General features: G+C 46.9%; 1 protein-coding gene across 2 annotated transcripts in view; it reads right to left on the bottom strand.

Annotated features, from left to right (window-relative positions):
* The window catches only part of LOC140726071 (interferon-induced very large GTPase 1-like), a 53802-nt gene that overhangs the window by 29846 nt on the left and 3724 nt on the right, over positions 1-20232 (bottom strand). Inside the window, exon 1 of one of the 2 annotated variants that reach the window (XM_073042007.1) lies at positions 10613-10735. The exons of the other annotated variant lie outside the window; for it this stretch is intronic. The gene's annotated coding sequence lies outside the window, so the exon portion shown is untranslated. Of the gene's footprint in view, positions 1-10612; positions 10736-20232 lie in introns of those variants that run through there. 2 annotated transcript variants of the gene reach the window in all.

Genomic DNA, 20232 nt, shown 5'->3' with positions numbered 1-20232 from the left:
TGGACAGTGTGCTTATTAACCCTTGGGACCTCATTTTCCTAAATAAAGGAGGTTATAGCTTGGTTGACTGATTTGAAAAATAACTTAGATAAGAAAACTGGCAAGCTCTGAAACAAATAAAGAAATCTGGGAAGTATAGTCATTTTCACTGATTAAATTCTCCCAGCTATAGTGAGGGGCAAACTGCACCATCGCTCAGAATCAGCCTTAATTTGGCTAACCAAAGGCCTGTAGTTAGCTTCAAACAGAGATGTAAAAGAGTGAGTAACGCTAACACCTTGAAATAAAGTAGTTGACTCAGCAAGTGCAGTGTCCTACCAGGTGATTAAACACTCTGGATCATGTGTACACGAATGTCAAAGACTCATACAGAGCCTCCCTCAGCCTACCCCTGGGACAATCTGATCATCTTTCACTGTTTTTGATGCCAGCATACAGACCACTTATCTGCAAAACTAAACCTGCAATAAAAACAGTCAAAATATGGCCAGAAGATGCCTCTTTACAACTCCAAGACTGCTTTGGTCACACCCACTGGGACCTGTTGCACAACAGGCTACCCACGGCACAGAGGTGAACTTGGAGGAGTACACATCCACTGTGCTTTTCTACATCAACAGCTGTGAAGTCGGTGTAAAAGTAGACAAGAAAATAAAGATATTCCCAAACCAGAAACCGTGGATGAATAAAGAGCACCATCCAGAGACAGAGAAGCAGTTTCAGCGACAGGTTACTATCGATACAATGCTCCTCAGACAGGATGAAGAGGTCAATACTCCCCAATGCCATTAGGCTTTACAATTCTACCGCCAGGACTTAAGAACTTTTTAAAAGCTATTATTAATGCTTTTTGAGATAGTGATTTAGATGCATATCATATTTTTTACTGAGTTAAGTATTGTATGTAATTAGTTTTGCTACAAGTGTATGGGACATTGGAAAAAAAGTTGAATTTCCCCATGGGGATGAATAAAGTATCTATCTATCTATCTATCTAAAATCTTTTAAAAGCACACAATAATGCTTTTAAATCTGGTGATTCCTCAGCATATAGTGTTGCCAGGTCAAACCTGAAAAAAGACATAAAAAAGGCCAAAGACATCCACAGGCAACGGGTGGAGGACCACTTCAACAGTGCCAACAATCGGAGCATGTGGCAAGGCATCAGGGCTATTACTGACCACAAGAGTAACCCTGTCTGCCCCCACAGTGATGTCACACTGGCCAATGAACTCAACACCTTCTTTGGCCGGTTTGAAATTAACAACAATGTGAGGAGTGCAAGAATCCCGGCCATAGAGGATGAACAGGTTCTTAACACTGAGCACACATGATGTACAGCGCACGCTGCAGATGGTCAATCCATGGAAAGTTGCAGGCCCAGATGGAGTTCCAGGACGGGTACTTAAAGACTGTGCTGAACAACTGGCTGGTGTATTTACGAGAATTTTCAATCTGTCTCTATCTCAGGAAACGGGCCCCAAGTGCCTGAAGTCAGCCATCATAGTGCCTGTCCCGAAGAAAACAAACATCAACAATTTGAATGACTATCGTCCGGTTGCCCTCACACCAACAATAATGAAGTGCTTTGAGAGATTGGTCCTCTCCCCCATTAAAGTCACTATTCCTGCTACACTGGACTCACACCAGTTTGCCTATAAAGCAAACAGGTCCGCGGAGGATGCCATCTCATTAAGCACTTCTCGCTGTCCTGACACATCTGGAGGGAAAGGGCATATACGTGAAGATGTGTTTGTTGATTATAGCTCTGCTTTTAATACCGTCATCCCCAGCAAGCTCATCTCCAAATTCCACCAGCTAGGCCTCAGCTCATCACTCTGTAACTGGGTCCTGAATTTCTTGTCAAAGTGTTCACAGGCAGTGAGACTGGGCCCTCACCTGTCCTCCACTACTATCCTGAACACTGGTAAGCCACAAGGTTGTGTATTGAGTCCCATACTCTACTCCCTCTTTACTTATGACTGTGTACCTGCATTTGACACCAATACCATCGTCAAATTCGCAGACAACACAACAGTGATCGGGTTGTCTCTGTCTCCAACAGAGACGAATCAGCATACAGAGCGGAGACAGAACTTAGTGAGCTGGTGCTCAGAGAACAACCTGTCTCTTAATACAGCAAAGACTAAGGAACTAATTATCAACTTTGGAAAGTCACGGGATGACGAATACGCTCCAGTCTACATTAACGGAGACATAGTGGAGAGAGTGTCCAGTTTCAGGTTTCTGGGAATACACATCTCAGAAGACCCTACATGGTCCACTAACACCACAACAATAGTTAAGAAAGCACAGCAACACTTGTTTTTCCTCCGGACGCTGAAGAAGGCTGGTCTATCTGAACAGATGCTGGTGACTTTTTACTGCTGCACCATCGAGAGCATCTTAACATACTGCATCTCTGTGAGGTGATAGAAAAGCACTTCAGCGGGTCGTTTCTAGCGCACAGAAGATCATCGGGACACAGCTCCAAGCCCTGGAGGACACCTACAGATCACGCTGCCTAAGGAAAGCTACAAGCATCTGTAAGGACAATACGTACCCATGCAATCATCTGTTTGAACTTCTTCCATCTGGCAGATGTTATAAGATTTTCAATGCCCGCACTTCCAGACTGAAAGATAGCTTTTTCCCCAGAGCTATAATTGCTCTGAATCAATCGATCAAGCATCATCCATAAATGTGTTATATTGCTACTTTTAATACTGGTTTATGGCTGTCATGCATCTGAGTTGTGCTTTTGTACTGCTGGACATTGCTTGTACTGGCTGGTTACTTGATGTTATTTATTGTTTATTTATTTGTTGTTTTATAGCATTGAGTACTAGAGTTGCAAACTCATTTTCTCTGTATTGGTGCATGAAAATTGTACTATGCAATGACAATAAAGATATTTCATTTCATTTCATTTTGACTTAAGTGCAATAGGATGAGGCTCAATTGCAACTGCAAAAAGAAGAGGGGACAATGGGCAGCCTTGGCGAGTGCCACGTGTTAATGGATAGTCAGATCGAAAATAATTCATTGTACACATGCTAAAGGTGAGTGATATAATAGTTTAACCCAGGCTACAAATGTTCTACCAAATCCAAATTTTTCCAAAACACTGAACAAGTATACCCACTCCACTCTATCCAACACCTCCGCGTCCAAGGTGATAACAACCTCCGGACTTGGAGAATCACTGGGTGAATAAACCACATCAGCCAGTCAACCGATATTAAAAAAAGAATGGCGGTTTTTAATAAAACCTGTTTGATCATCTGAGATTATCTTGGGAAGGGGGCATTCTAAATGGCACGCAAGCACTTTAGCCAAAATTTTCACATCCACATTCAAAAGTGAGATGGGGCGATATGATCCGCATTGAGTCGGGTCCTTGTCCTTTTTAAGAAGAAGTGAAATAGATGCCTGTGAAAGAGTAGCGGGTAAGGAACCTTTCTCCAAAGATTCCTGAAACACTTCTAGAAGGACCGGTATAAGCTTATCCTTAAATTTCTTATAAAATTCTATTGGATAACCATCAGGACCTGGGGACTTACCACTCTGCATCGCCATAATGGCACTATTAACCTCTTCCTGCCTAAGAGCCCGATCTAAATTCTCCACATTGTCTGGTTCAGGAGTTGGTGTTTCCAAATTATCTAAACAATATTCCATATTCGTTATATCTGAGGGAAACTCTGAGGCATACAGAGAGGAATAAAAAGTTGCAAAGATGTTATTAATCTCTTTTGGATTGCTTGTCAAGTTTTGGTGCGTGTCTCTTATCTGGGGAATAAGTCGTGATGCAGCTTGACGCTTCAACTGATGAGCCATAAGCCAGCTCGCCTTGTCACCATATTCATAATAGAGGCCACATGTCTTAAGAATTAATTGTTCTGATAGGTTTGTAGATAGAAGATTAAACTCAGCTTGCAAATCAGCCCGGCTTTTATATAATTCTGCAGTGGGTGCCTCAGAATATTGCCTATCCAGGTCCAAAATAGATTGCAATAACACTTGCATTTCCTTCCTACACTCTTCATTGGCATGTGAAGTATAAGATATTATTTGACCCCTCAAGTAAGCTTTTAAAGTTTCCCAAAGTAAAGAGTACGATACCGACTCAGTTTTGTTAGTCTTGAAGAATGTGTCAATGTTAGCCGATATGTAACTACAAAATTACTCATTGGAAAGCAAAAGGGGGTTAAGTCTCCACAGAGGCCGCTCTCTAATGTTTAAAGGAAAATATAGGTCCAGTTTCACGGGTGAGTGATCAGATATAACTATAGCAGTGTGCTCAATATTTCTAATCACTGGTATCAAGGAGCTATCTATAAAGAAATAATCTAGCCTGGAATAGGAGTGGTGAACATGAGAAAAGAAAGAGAATTGCCTAACTGATGGATTCAAATATCTCCAAGGATCTATATAACCATTTTGTTGCATAAACATCGAGAAGGCCTTTGCCATGCCAGAAGATGCTTCTCTATCAAGCGGTGGGTGAATAGCACAGTTCAGATCTCCTGAAAAGATCAGCTGGTGTGTATTCAGGTTAGGTATTAATGACAAAACCTTATTTGCAAAGTGGACGTCGTCCCAATTAGGGGCATAAACATTTACCAAAATGACTGGTATCTGAAAGAGATCCAGAGACTATTGTTATGTACCCGTGGCACGTGACAGTGGTGTCCTTGTCACATGACAGGTGTTGAAGCTATACTAGACTTGAGGTAATGGTCTTTTCCCGCCAGTGGAGGTCATGTGACAGGTTTTTTTTTACAGGGTATAAAAGGAGGACCCCTCCCTGTGAGGAGGGGCAGTTCGTGGCTGGATTTGCCATGATGACTTCATGCCACTGCGTGATTTAATGTTATGACGCAGTTTAGTTGAAAGATGAAGTTTTATCTAATGCCTAAAGTTTAAAAGGTCATTGCCAGCAGTTTCTTTATAATACTGCTAGTTGAGAATCAGTGGAGAGTGAAGATCAGAGTTCGGGAGTTAAAAGATCGAGGAGAATCGATTTCTACGGTGAAACAGGTTCAACCTTGTTTGATCCTCATTCGGAAGGAATTTGTTGACTGTTCTCGTGTTAATCCCTGTGAATAATAGCAGAAAGGATTGGGAACAGTTTTGTAAAGGAAAGGTCAGTGCCTTTAAGCCGTTACATATCATCTTCGTGGGAAAAGTAGTTTGACTGGGAATTGCAACAACACGACGTGAAAGAGAATTTAAATTGTCTTAAAAAGTCTCTCCCTTAAATGGACTGTAAGAATTTTGAACTTTTGCAATACTACTTTGAAGAACTTTTTGCAACATCGCTTTAAGAACTGTTTAAGCTGCCACACAGCAGTGAATTTCCGGTTACATTAGAGATTTGTTTACTTTTGGGGGGTTTGTTTTCAGTGTTTAATAAACGTGTTATTTGTTATAAAAACCCCTGCCTAACTCATATATTTATTGTTGCTTGAATCCGTAACACTATAATAAAGCGACCATTAGGGTCACTGATTACATCAGATAGTGTGAACAGCATTCTTTTGGTGATTAATATTGCCACCCCCCTGGACCCACTATTAAATCTGGAATGAAAAACCTGACTAATCCATGCTTTACGGAGTTTCTTATGGTCTTCCACTCTTAAATGTGCCTCTTGTAGAAATAGTACATCTGCTTTTAATTGTTTCAGATGAGAGAAAACTTTAGCTCTTTTAACAGGACCATTGAGCCCCTTTACATTCTGAGAAATAAACCTCACAGGGTGGCCTCCATCAGCAGCACTCATGTTAACCGTATCAAAAGACACACCGGGCCCACAATCCAAAACAGTGCGAGGGCACAAGCTGCACACAATAACGAGCAATGGAAAGAAAAAAATTTAAAAAAACACAAAATGCTGGCAGAACTCAGCAGGCCAGACAGCATCTATGGGAGGAGGTAGTGACGACGTTTCGGGCCGAAACCCTTCATCAGGAATCATTCACTCCTGATGAAGGGTTTCGGCCCAAAACGTTGTCACTACCTCCTCCCATAGATACTGTCTGGCCTGCTGAGTTCTGCCAGCATTTTGTGTTTTTATTTATTTCCAGCATCTGCAGATTCACTCGTGTTGACAATGAAAAGAAAGTCTGGCCAATCCGTAACACACAAAAGAATAAACTGCCATGGTAATCCCCAAAACACTCTCCACACCCCTTTACACAAACAAAAAAAAACAATTAACCCCCAAAACCTAGATCTACCTCCCCAACTGAGGATAATCGCAGGCAATACCAATCAAAAAACTTCCAAAGCGTTCCCCATACAACCAAACCTTCAATCTAATCTAGGGTGGCTCCTGTCCTTAAAATTTATACCCTCACTTATTCTACCTTTGATATATATAGGCTAAAAATAACACAGGTCAAGCAAAGCATTAAAAACAAAAAAAAACTAGGAAACTAAACACCAGAGATGTAAATCTCAAATATTTACATTTTGCTGGTTGAAAGTTTTTGTTAATCAGATTCTGCAGCATAGCAGTTCAACCCGATCGCGTTCCACAAATTAAACTGGAAAAAATGAACAAAAGAGTGAATCGCAAAATTAACAGTTTGCCTTGGCAGGAGGCCCCTTCAATGCTGCATGAGTAACCTAAAAAAATGTCATTGCTCTTCTCGTTCTTCTTCTCCCCAGCATGAATGGTAAAACACTTTGGCCGCCTCTGGGGTATCAAAATAATGCTTTTCACCTTCGTGGATGACCCGGAGCCGGGCAGGATACAAGAGGCTGAACCTGACCCCTTTCCCATAAAGCAGGGATTTCACCTCCTTGAAAGCTGCTCATTTTTACCCCAGCTCCGCACTAAAATCTTCATGAGAAAACACGCGATGCCCTCGGAAATACAGCTCCTGCGTCCGTCTACTGATGATGCATTGCTTATCTTGAAAGAAGTGAAAGAGAACCAGGAACGTTATTGGTCTCGTTTGCCTGGCTTCAGAGACACCGAATGGTTTAGGCCCGACTCAGTGAGCACGCGAAAGCGCGAGAGGCCTTGTCCCCAGCACTTTGTCAAAAAACTCAGTCATAAATTTAACAGGGTCCAAACCTTCCAAATTTTCAGGAATACCGACCACTCTCAAATTGGATCTCCGCGACCGATTTTCGAGGTCATCTAGCTTTCCCTTCAGAACGTGTTTTTGCTCTGCAACGCTGCAATGGCCGCTTCAGCGCTCACCAGTCGGTCACTATAATCATTCAGGCCATCTTCAACCTCACGAATGCGTTCGTCGTGCGACTCATAATAAGACATAATTTGTTCCATGGTAGCATTCACTGGTGACTAAGCATCTTCAAGTTCTCTTTTTAGGGCAGAATGCACCGCTTGCGTCATGTCAGTAAGAAGTACTAAGCAAAGCTTCTCCAAGTCATCGGGTAGCGTGGGTCCAACACCGTGCAACAGCACCACGACCATAATGTCAGCTTTCTTGCTCGAGGCTTCGCTACCTCTTTCCCCAGTTTTACTTCGAAGCTGCATTTTGTTTGCCATGTCAGTGTCCAGCAACGTCCCGGGTTGTTCACAGTGTTAAATATTCAGTTATCTCGAGCATACGGCAAAAATAAACAGGTAGATTTTCAATAAAAATCAGGACCACACCTACTGACTCCATGCTCAGCCTGGAAGTCCTACACATGTGTATTGATCTGTTGTCTACACAAATGTTTTGATCTCTACACAAACGTATTGAACTGTTTTCTACACATTCATATTGATCTGTTGTTTACACAAGCTTATTGATGCTTATGTCAGAATGCTGTTCTTGGACTATAGTTCAGCATCAAACACCATAGTTCCATCCAGGCTCGACAAGAAACTCAGAGACCTCGGCCTTGACCCTGCCTTGTACAGCTGGATCCTGGACTTCCTGACAGATCGCCAGGTTGTATGAAGAGGCTCCCTCACCTCCAACCCTCTGACTCTCAATACAGGAGCCCCTCAGGGCTGCGTACTGAGTCCCTTCCTTTACTCCCTGTATACCCATGACTGTATTGCACCCACGGCTCCAATCTCCTAATTAAATTTGCCAACGACGCTACATTGATTAGCCTTATCTCAAACAATAACGAGGGAAGAAGTCACCTCTCTGACACAGTGGTGTCAGATTCAATTCAATTCAATCTGTCTTCACATATATTTTGATCTGGTGCCAACACAAACGTATCGATCTGTTCTCTAGACAAATGTATTGATCTGATGTCTACAACTGCATCTCGATCTGTGTCTACAGAGATGTATCGAACTGTTGTCTACACTTAGATATTGATCTATAGTCTCCACATGCATATTGATCTGTTTGTCTACACAAACGTATTGATCTCTTGTTTACACAAACATATCGATCTATTTTCCACACATCTGTATCGATCTGTTGTCCACACATATGTATTGATCTATTGTCTACACAACCCATTGATCTATAGGCACATTGATTTGTTGTCTACACAAATGTATTGATCTATTAAAAACATTGAAACATAGAAAAGCCTACAGCACAATACAGGCCCTTCAGCCCACAAAGCTGTACCAAACATGTCCTTACCTTAGAATTTACTTAGGGTTACCCATAGCCCTCTATTTTTCTAAACTCCATGTACCTATCCAGTAGTTTCTCAAACGACCGTATCGTATCCACCTCCACCACTGTCGCCGGTAGCCCATTCCACGTACTCACCACTCTCTGCATAAAAAGCCTACCCCTGACATCTTCTCTGTACCTATTTCCAACTGCCTTAAAACTGTGCCCTCTCATGATAGTCATTTCAGCCCTGGGAAAAAGCCTCTAACTATCTCATCATCTTATCCTCTATCAGGTCACCTCTCATCCTCTGTCACTCCAAGGAGAAAAGGCCAAGTTCACTCAACTAATTCTCATAAGGCATGCTCCCCAATCCAGGCAACATCCTTGTAAATCTCCTCTGCACCCTTTCTATGGTTTCCACTTCCGTCCTGTAGTGAGGTGACCAGAACTGAGCACAGTACTCCAAGTGGGGTCTGACCATGGTCCTATATAAGTGTGAGGTGTTACATTTTGGTATGACTAATCAAAACAGGACATACATGGTAAATGGTAGGGCATTGAGGAATGCAGAAGAACAGAGTGATCTAGGAATAATGGTGCATAGTTCCCTGAAGGTGGAATCTCATGTGGATAGGGTGGTGAAGAAAGCTTTTGGTATGCTGGCCTTTATAAATCAGAGCATTGAGTATAGGAGTTGGGATGTAATGTTAAAATTGTACAAGGTATTGGTAAGGCCAAATTTGGAGTATTGTGTACAGTTCTGGTCACCGAATTATAGGAAAGATATCAACAAAATAGAGAGAGTACAGAGAATATTTACTAGAATGTTACCTGGGTTTCAGCACCTCAGTTACAGGGAAAGGTTGAACAAGTTAGGTCTTTATTCTTTGGAGCATAGAAGGTTGAGGGGGGACTTGATAGAGGTATTTAAAATGATGAGGGGGATAGATAGAGTTGACGTGGATAGGCTTTTTTCCATTGAGAGCTGGGGAGATTCAAACAAGAGGACATGAGTTGAGAGTTAAGGGACAAAAATTGAGGGGTAACACGAGAGGGAACTTCGTTACTCAGAGAGTGGTATGGGCTGAGTGCAGGTCGGTGGGACTAGGTGAGAGTTAGCATTCGGCACGGACTAGAAGGGCCGAGATGGCCTGTTTCCGTGCTGTAATTGTTATATGGTTATATAAATGCACCATTACCTCTCGGCTCCTAAATTCAATTCCACGATTGTTGAAGGCTAATGCACCGTACACCTTAACCAGAGTCAACCTGCGCAGCTTTGAGTGTCCTATGGACTTGGACCCCAAGATCCCTCTGATCCTCCACATTGCCAAAAGTCTTAACATTAATACTATATTCTGCCATCATAGTTGACCTACCAAAATGAACCACCTCACACTTATCTGGGTTGAACTCCATCTGCCACTTCTCAGCACAGTTTTGCATCCTATCAATGTCCCGCAGTAACCTCTGACAGACCTCCACACTCTCCACAACACCCCCAACCTTTGTGTCATCAGCAAACAAAAACAGGTGCGTAATTCACATAAATTGTAGTTAAAAAAAAGATGGAAGATGCTGGAAATCTGGATCAACCCACACAGATTTCCCACAGCATTTTTGTGTTGATGTACATTGAGTATCGGAAGTTTCCAAAGTAAAGCAAAGAAGGACATGGAATATTCCCAGTGCTGCTGCTTATTCCTCATTTGCTGCTCTCTTCCGCCTAGTGAAGTGAAGTTCCAAGCCGCCAAACTTCTTGGCTGCAAAGTCCTCCCGCAACTTGATTCTCATCCAACACCCTCAGCACTACGTACATGCAAGGTGACAACGTCCGTCGGGAATTGTAGTTCTCTTCGCGCACCGCTTAAAACTACAAGCTCCGGAGAGCACGTACGCCAATGGACTACAACTCCCGACACGCTTCGGGTGACACGCATTTCCGGCCGTTCGCTCTGCCCTCCCAGGGCGGGAGATCCCGTGGCTTTTAAAAGTGGGAGGGGAGTTAAGCGCTGCCAGACTAATCATGGCAGCGGCGGAGGACTACCCACCGTTCGTGCTGGGCAGAACACGATTTGATCAGGTACTGTTGCCTCAGTTAGCGCGGCTGTCTTCGGACCCGTCTCCGCCACTGTCCCTTGCCCGGGTCACGTGACAATTTCGGGCTCTTTCAGAAATAGCGGGACAAAGCCCCGCCCTCTCTATCATTCTATTGGTTGAGCTTGGCACCTGTTCCGCGCACAGCTTCCCATTGGCTGCTGCGCCTGTCATTCACAAGTAGGGGCTTTGGGCCATTTGGCCCATTGACTTCGTTCCGTCACAAACTTTCTCGTCTGCAGATGCTGACGATCCGAACCGCGCACACAAAACGGTGGCGGAACTCAGCAGGCCAGGCTGTCGCCATTTCGGTCCGAAACCCTTCGGCAAGACTGGAACTTATAAGGATAATTAATGTTAATAGCTGTGTGCACTCCCTTTATATTTGCCCCCTGGAAGAGCAGCACCTCACACTTGCCCGGACTGAACTCCCTTTGCCACTTCTCTGCGCGCTGCAGTGCATTATACACATTTTAACCACTTTTGTCCAGATGAAGGGACTCGGCCCGAGTTGTCTGTACTCTTTTCCATAGACGCTGCCTAACCTGCTGTGTTCCACCAGCATTTTGTGTTTGAAGTTACCGCATCTGTATATTTTCTCGTGTTTGCACTTCTTATAAAGCTGTTTACATGGTAATTGCATCCTACTTATTCATGTACTTTAACCCTTAAATTTTTAATATAATTCTTTATAGTTGAATATTGATTTTTTTTTGTACATCACTGCAAATTCCTAATCCTTGTAAATGTACAGGGTGAGTAAAGCTGATCCTTGAAATCTGCAGTTGCTGGAAGGGACCATCTTCCCCCTGCCATCCGATTTCTAAATGGACTTTGAGCCCATGAACTATTTTTAATTTCTGTTTTTGCGCCACTTCTTTTAATTTCAGTATTTAATATACACATATAAACTTACTGTAATTTGGTTTTTCGAATATAGTTATTATGTATTGCATTGTACTGCTGCCGTAATGTTAACCCATTTCGCTACATATGCTGGTGATATTAAACTTGGTTATGATGAACTCTCCCCGACTTTCAGCATAACTTTCTCAGTTGGCGTACTGAACGCGGGTCTCAAGCAGCAAAGCTTACACTGTGTTTACATTTTACAGAATTAGTTAATTGAATGTTCTTGTTTTTACTCTGCTAGTTGACTTCTGTCAGCCTCCTGGTTTGAACATGAAATTAAATATAAAGATTAGATTTATTTGCCATACAGTGCCATCTCTTAGACACATAAGTATATCTAGGGTGCCTAAGACTTTTGCACAGTACTGTATTTGTCAACATGGAGCAGAGAGTAAGTTTGTAAATCTGGCAGGAGTAAAGGATGTTGGAATGGTGAGGGTGGAGTGATGTGGGAGGTGTGTGGCTGCAGACACACCTGGCCCTGAAACACCAGGTCAGGTCGTTTGATTCCAACCAATTGATTTATTGATCATTACAGAATGTTTCTCTGGTGCTTCCCATTCCCTTTCCTCTCCCTTTCCCTCTTCCCAACCATGATTCCCCTCTCCCTGCTCCCTTCCCACTCTCAGTCCACAATAGAGACCCATATCAAGATTGGTTTATCATCACTCATCTATGTCATGAAATTTGTTTTTTTGCAGCAGTTGAGTGCAATATATAAACTGACTACAGTACTGTGCAAAAGTCTTTGGCAGCATAGCTATATTTATGTGCCTGAGACTTTTTCACAGTACTGTAAACATCAAATCATACAGTAAGCTGTGTCATTTGTGTAAACATCCAACATAGGGAGCAAACAACATTATGAAGGACCCCGCGCACCCCTCATACAAACTCTTCTCCCTCCTGCCATCTGGGAAAAGACACCGAAGCATTCGGGCTCTCACAAACAGCCTATGTAAGTTTCTTCCCCCAGGCTATCAGACTCCTCAATACCCAGAGTCTGGACTGACACCAACTTACTGTCCTCTACTGTGCCTGTTGTCTTGTTTATTATTTTTGTAATGCCTGCACTGTTTTGTGCACTTTATGCAGTCCTGGGTAGGTCTGCAGTCTGGTGTGGTATTTTTCAGAGTGTTTTTTTTACCTAGTTTAGTTTTTGGATTGTTTCATGTAGCACCGTGGTCCTAAAAAACGTCTCATTTTTACTGTGTACTGTACCAGCAGTTATGGTCGAAAGGACAATAAAAAGTGACTTGACTTGACATGTTTACCTAGTTTTTTGAACCGTTGGTAAGCTATTCTTTACTTCTTGACTAGATTTACAACAGCCTTTGTTCACCACGGTTCCTGTACTCTACTATCCTTTCTCTGTCTCATTGGAACGTACCTATGCAGAACTCCACGCAAATATCCACTGCACATTTGCCACATTTCTGCCATACATTTCCCTGAGAACATCTGTTCCCAAAATATGCTTCCAAGTTCTTGCCTGATATCCTCATGTTTCCCATTACTCCAATTAAATGCTTTCCTAACTTGTCTGTTCCTATCCCTCTCCAATGCTATTGTAAAGGAGATAGAATTAGATAGATAGATAGATAGATACTTTATTCATCCCCATGGGGAAATTCAACTTTTTTTCCAATGTCCCATACACTTGTTGTAGCAAAACTAATTACATACAATACTTAACTCAGTAAAAAATATGATATGCATCTAAATCACTATCTCAAAAAGCATTAATAATAGCTTTTAAAAAGTTCTTAAGTCCTGGCGGTTGAATTGTAAAGCCTAATGGCATTGGGGAGTATTGACCTCTTCATCCTGTCTGAGGAGCATTGCATCAATAGTAACCTGTCACTGAAACTGCTTCTTTGTCTCTGGATGGTGCTATGTAGAGGATGTTCAGAGTTTTCCATAATTGACCGTAGCCTACTCAGCGCCCTTCGCTCAGCTACCGATGTTAAACTCTCCAGTACTTTGCCCACGACAGAGCCCGCCTTCCTTATGATCACTATCTCCAAAATGCTCTCCCACTGAGAGATCTGACACCTGACCAGGTTCATTTCCAACTACCAGATCAAGTACAGCCTCTCCTCTTGTAGGGTTATCTACATATTGTGTCAAGAAACCTTCCTTACCACACCTAACAAACTCCACCCCATCTTAACTCTTCACTCTCGGGAGATGCCAATCAATACTTGGGAAATTAAAATCTCCCATCACGACAACCCTTTATTACACCTTTCCCAAATCTGTCTCTCTATCTTCTCCTCGATGTCCCTGTTACTATTGGGTGATGTATAAAAAACAGTTAGTAGAGTTATTGACCCCTTCCTTTTCCTAACTTCCACTCACAGAGACTCCGTAGACAATCCCTCCATGTCTTCCTCCTTTTCTGCTGCCGTGACACTATCTTTGATCAACAGTGCCACTCCCCCACCTTTTTTGCCCCCCTCCCTTTCCTTTCTGAAACATCTAAAGCCTGGCACTTAAGTAACCATTCTTGACCCTGAGCCATCCAAGTCTCCGTAATGGCAATAACATCGTAACTCCAAGTACTGATCCACGCTCTAAGCTCATCCGCTTTGTTCACAACATTCCTTGCATTAAAATGGACACATCTCAAACCATCGATCTGAGTGTGTCTCTGCTCTATCACCTGCCTATCCTCCCTCTTGCACTGTCTACAAGCTTTCTCGATTTATGAGCCACCCGCCTCTTCCTCTGTCTCTTAAGTTTGATTCCCACTCCACAGTAATTCTAATTTAAACTCTCCCCAACAGCCTTAGCAAACCTCCCCGCCGGGATATTGGCCCCCCTGGGATTGAAGTGCAACCTGTCCTGTTTGTACAGGTCACACCTGCCCAAAAGAGGTCCCAATGATCCAGAAATTGGAATCCCTGTTCCCTGCTCCAATCCCTCAGCCACATTTATCCTCCACCTCATTCTATTCCTATTCTCACTGTCGTGTGGCACAGGCAGTAATCCGGAGATTACTACCTTTGCGGTCCTGCTTCTCAACTTCCTTCCTAACTCCCTGTAGTCTGTTTTCAGGACCTCCTCCCTTTCCCTACCTATGTTGTTGGTACCAATATGTAGCACGACCACTGGCTGTTCTCCCTCCCACTTCAGGATATCATAGACGTGATCAGAAACATCCCGGACCCTGGCACCTGGGAGGGAAACTACCATCCATCTTTCTTTCCTGCATCCATGGACCCCTGAACCCCTAACCCCTAACTATAGAGTCCCCTATCACTGCTGCCATCCTCTTCCTTTCCCTACCCTTCTGAGCCACAGGGCCAGACTCTGTGCCGGAGTCACGGCCAGTATTGCTTCCCCCAAGTAGGCCATCTTCCCCAACAGTTTTCAAACAGGAGTACTTATTGTTAAGGGGGGCAGCCAATGGGGTACTCTGTAATCTCTGACTCTTGCCCTTCCCTCTCCTGACTGTTACCCACTTGTCTGTCTCCCGAGGCATTGGAGTAACTACCTGCCTATAGCTCCTATCTATCATCTCCTCACTCTCCCTGACCAGATGAAGGTCATCGAGCTGCATTTCCAGTTCCCTAACGTGGTCTCTAAGGAGCTGCTGCTCGACACACCTGGCGCAGATGTGGCCATCCGGGAGGCTGGAACTCTCCAGGACTTCCTGCATCTGACACCCATTGTCTACACAAACGTACTGACCTGTTGTCTACACGTGCGTACTGACCTGTTGTCTACACGTGCGTACTGACCTGTTGTCTACACGCGTGCATTCTGACCTGTTGTCTACACGTGCGTACTGATCTGTTGTCTACAAGTGCACATTGATTTGACGTCCACACAAATGTATTGATCTGTTGTCTAATCAGACTTACCAACCTGTTATCTACACATGCATATCGATCTGTTATCTACACATATGTATTGATCTTTGTCCAGACAAATGTATTGATCTGTTGTCTATACATGCATATTGAGCTGTGTTTACACACATGCATTGTCTTTCTCTCTCTCTCTGTCTGTCTCTCTCCCTGTAATGGGAATACACCAGTTAAAGCCATCTCCCACGTGCGTGCTTGTGGTGAACTACATATACCTGTCTGACAGCTCCTGTGGCTCCTCCCACAGACCCCCTGCTGACTCCTCCTGTGGCTCCTCCCACAGACCCCCTGCTGACTCCTCCTGTGGCTCCTCCCACAGACCCCTGCTGACTGCTCCTGTGGCTCCTCCCACAGACCCCCTGCTGACTGCTCCTGTGGCTCCTCCCACAGACCCCCTGCTGACTGCTCCTGTGACTCCTCCCACAGACCCCCTGCTGACTGCTCCTGTGGCTCCTCCCACAGACCCCTGCTGACTGCTCCTGTGACTCCTCCCACAGACCCCCTGCTCCTGTGGCTCCTCCCACAGACCCCTGCTGACTCCTCCTGTGGCTCCTCCCACAGACCCCTGCTGACTGCTCCTGTGGCTCCTCCCACAGACCCCTGCTGACTGCTCCTGTGGCCCCTCCCACAGACCCCTGCTGACTGCTCCTGTGGCCCCTCCCACAGACCCCTGCTGACTGCTCCTGTGGCCCCTCCCACAGACCCCTGCTGACTGCTCCTGTGACTCCTCCCACAGACCCCCTGCTGACAGCTCCTGTGGCTCCTCCCACAGACCCCTGCTGACTGCTCCTGTGGCTCCTCCCACAGACCCCCTGCTGACAGCTCCTGTGGCTCCTCCCACAGACCCCCTGCTGACAGCTCCTGTGGCCCCTCCCACAGACCCCTGCTGACTGCTCCTGTGGCTCCTCCCACAGACCCCTGCTGACTGCTCCTGTGGCTCCTCCCACAGACCCCTGCTGACAGCTCCTGTGGCTCCTCCCACAGACCCCCGCTGACTGCTCCTGTGGCTCCTCCCACAGACCCCCTGCTGACAGCTCCTGTGGCTCCTCCCACAGACCCCCGCTGACTGCCCCTGTGACTCCTCCCACAGACCCCCTGCTCCTGTGGCTCCTCCCACAGATCCCCTGCTCCTGTGGCTCCTCCCACAGACCCCCTGCTGACTGCTCCTGTGGCTCCTCCCACAGACCCCCTGCTGACTGCTCCTGTGGCTCCTCCCACAGACCCCTGCTGACTGCTCCTGTGGCTCCTCCCACAGACCCCCTGCTGACTGCTCCTGTGGCTCCTCCCACAGACCCACTGCTCCTGTGGCTCCTCCCACAGACCCCTGCTGACTGCTCCTGTGGCTCCTCCCACAGACCCACTGCTCCTGTGGCTCCTCCCACAGACCCCTGCTGACTGCTCCTGTGGCTCCTCCCACAGACCCACTGCTCCTGTGGCTCCTCCCACAGACCCCTGCTGACTGCTCCTGTGGCTCCTCCCACAGACCCCCTGCTGACTGCTCCTGTGGCTCCTCCCACAGACCCCCTGCTGACTGCTCCTGTGGCTCCTCCCACAGACCCCCCGCTGACTGCTCCTGTGGCTCCTCCCACAGACCCCTGCTGACAGCTCCTGTGGCTCCTCCCACAGACCCCCTGCTGACTGCTCCTGTGGCTCCTCCCACAGACCCCCTGCTGACTGCTCCTGTGGCTCCTCCCACAGACCCCCTGCTGACTGCTCCTGTGGCTCCTCCCACAGACCCTGCTGACTCCTCCTGTGGCTCCTCCCACAGACCCCCTGCTGACTGCTCCTGTGGCCCCTCCCACAGACCCCTGCTGACTGCTCCTGTGGCTCCTCCCACAGACCCCCGCTGACTGCTCCTGTGGCTCCTCCCACAGACCCTGCTGACTGCTCCTGTGGCCCCTCCCACTGACCCCTGCTGACAGCTCCTGTGGCCCCTCCCACTGACCCCTGCTGACAGCTCCTGTGGCCCCTCCCACAGACCCCTGCTGACAGCTCCTGTGGCTCCTCCCACAGACCCCTGCTGACAGCTCCTGTGGCTCCTCCCACAGACCCCTGCTGACTGCTCCTGTGGCTCCTCCCACAGACCCCTGCTGACTGCTCCTGTGGCTCCTCCCACTGACCCCCTGCTGACTGCTCCTGTGGCTCCTCCCACAGACCCCCTGCTGACTGCTCCTGTGGCTCCTCCCACAGACCCCCTGCTGACTGCTCCTGTGGCTCCTCCCACAGACCCTGCTGACTCCTCCTGTGGCTCCTCCCACAGACCCTGCTGACTGCTCCTGTGGCCCCTCCCACTGACCCCTGCTGACAGCTCCTGTGGCTCCTCCCACAGACCCCTGCTGACTGCTCCTGTGGCTCCTCCCACAGACCCCTGCTGACTGCTCCTGTGGCTCCTCCCACTGACCCCCTGCTGACTGCTCCTGTGGCCCCTCCCACAGACCCCCCGCTGACTGCTCCTGTGGCTCCTCCCACTGACCCCTGCTGACTGATCCTGTGGCTCCTCCCACAGACCCCTGCTGACTGATCCTGTGGCTCCTCCCACAGACCCCTGCTGACTGCTCCTGTGGCTCCTCCCACTGACCCCTGCTGACTGCTCCTGTGGCTCCTCCCACTGACCCCCTGCTGACTGATCCTGTGGCTCCTCCCACTGACCCCTGCTGACTGATCCTGTGGCTCCTCCCACAGACCCCTGCTGACTGCTCCTGTGGCTCCTCCCACTGACCCCTGCTGACTGCTCCTGTGGCTCCTCCCACTGACCCCCTGCTGACTGCTCCTGTGGCTCCTCCCACAGACCCTGCTGACTGCTCCTGTGGCTCCTCCCACAGACCCCCCGCTGACTGCTCCTGTGGCTCCTCCCACTGACCCCTGCTGGCTCCTCCCACAGACCCCTGCTGACAGCTCCTGTGGCTCCTCCCACAGACCCTGCTGACAGCTCCTGTGGCTCCTCCCACAGACCCCTGCTGACAGCTCCTGTGGCTCCTCCCACAGACCCTGCTGACAGCTCCTGTGGCTCCTCCCACAGACCCCTGCTGACTGCTCCTGTGGCTCCTCCCACAAACCCCCCCTGCTGACTGCTCCTGTGGCTCCTCCCACAGACCCCCTGCTCCTGTGGCTCCTCCCACAGACCCCCTGCTCCTGTGGCTCCTCCCACAGACCCCTGCTGACAGCTCCTGTGGCTCCTCCCACAGACCCCTGCTGACTCCTCCCACAGACCCCTGCTGACTGCTCCTGTGGCTCCTCCCACAGACCCCCTGCTGACTGCTCCTGTGGCTCCTCCCACAGACCCCTGTATAAAGGCGATTGAGGCCTGAGCCCGGCCTCATTCTCCAGGATTTAGTGTTGTTCATTCTTCCAGTCTATAAAAGCCGATATCTCGCTTCTTACATCTCAGAGTGAGTTATTGATGGTGCATCAGTGCTTTTATTTAATTGATATGTCGTTGTTCATGGACACAACAAATTGGTGACAATTATGAACCTGAACATCAAAACTATCAGGAACTACACCAACAGTTACAGCACAATTATGGGACGAGACAGTGGGAGGAAAGAGTTAAACAGCACGGGGCGGTCACTGACTCTAACAAAGGCTTTAGAAAGAGTGCATTGTACACAGTGAAAGACACACTGAATTTAAAAATAAGTAACGCAGCAATGGCTTCTGTCAGGGAAGTGGATGAATTTGATAGCGCCAATGAAGGATGGGAGTTGCATATTGGGAGTTTTAAACTGTATTGTAACACTAACAACATGGAGGAACAAAAGAAAGCCTCTACACTTCTTAGCTTAAAGGGCCCAAGAATGTATAGTCTCTCACCCAATTTAGTAACCCCTGCAAAGCGAGACCTTTGACAAAATTGTTGTAATTTTACAAGCAACTCACACAAAATGCTGGTGGAACGCAGCAGGCCAGGCAGCGTCTATAAGGAGAAGCACTGTTGACGTTTCGGGCCAAGACCCTTCATCAGGACTAATGTCAGGAAGGGACGAAGGGTCTCGGCCCGAAACATCGACAGTGCTTCTCCTTATAGATGCTGCCTGGCCTGCTGTGTTCCACCAGCATTTTGTGTGTGTTGCTTGAATTTCCAGCATCTGCAGATTTCCTTGTGTTTGTAATTTTACAAAATCACTTGAACCCTAAACTGCTGGTAACTGCTAAGAGATTTAGATTTTACAAAAGGAGCCAGTCAAACAATGAAAGCTATTCTAAATATATTGCAGAACTGTGCAAATTTTCTCAATACTGTGACTTCAGAGACGGACTTTCTGATGGATTAAGGTAGTGGTCGCCAACCTGTCGATCGTGATCGACTAGTCGTTCTTTAAGACTTTCCCAGTTCATCCCGGAAAAAAAAGGAAAATAAATGCACAAATACTGTTGAGAGATTGTTTCCGGGTTGCGGGGTTTTGGTTCCGTTCTTTCTGCCCAGTGTGCATGTGTGTAGCTCCCCCACACTACACAGTGTACTTCAGTGGTCCCCAACGACCGGGCCGTGAGGAAACGTTATGAGTCAGCTGCACCTTTCCTCATTCCCTGTCACACCCACTGTTGAACTTGAACCCACGCGAGGTCATCACCCGCCTAAACGCAGTGATACGCTCGCACCAACGCAGTCGTCCATGTAGCATAGGAAGAGTTGGGGAGTGGTACTGGTGTAGGCTTGGAAGATGGACTGTTCCACATAGCTGACAAAAAGGCAGGTGTCGAGGACATCTTCAAAAGCCGATGCCTTAAGAAGGCAGCATCCATCATTAAAGACCCTCTCCATCTGGGACAAGCCCTCCTCTCAT

The sequence above is a fragment of the Hemitrygon akajei genome, chromosome 4, assembly GCF_048418815.1.
Source record: "Hemitrygon akajei chromosome 4, sHemAka1.3, whole genome shotgun sequence".
Taxonomy (NCBI): Eukaryota; Metazoa; Chordata; class Chondrichthyes; order Myliobatiformes; family Dasyatidae; genus Hemitrygon; species Hemitrygon akajei.
This window is presented reverse-complemented; position numbering and strand designations above follow the sequence as displayed.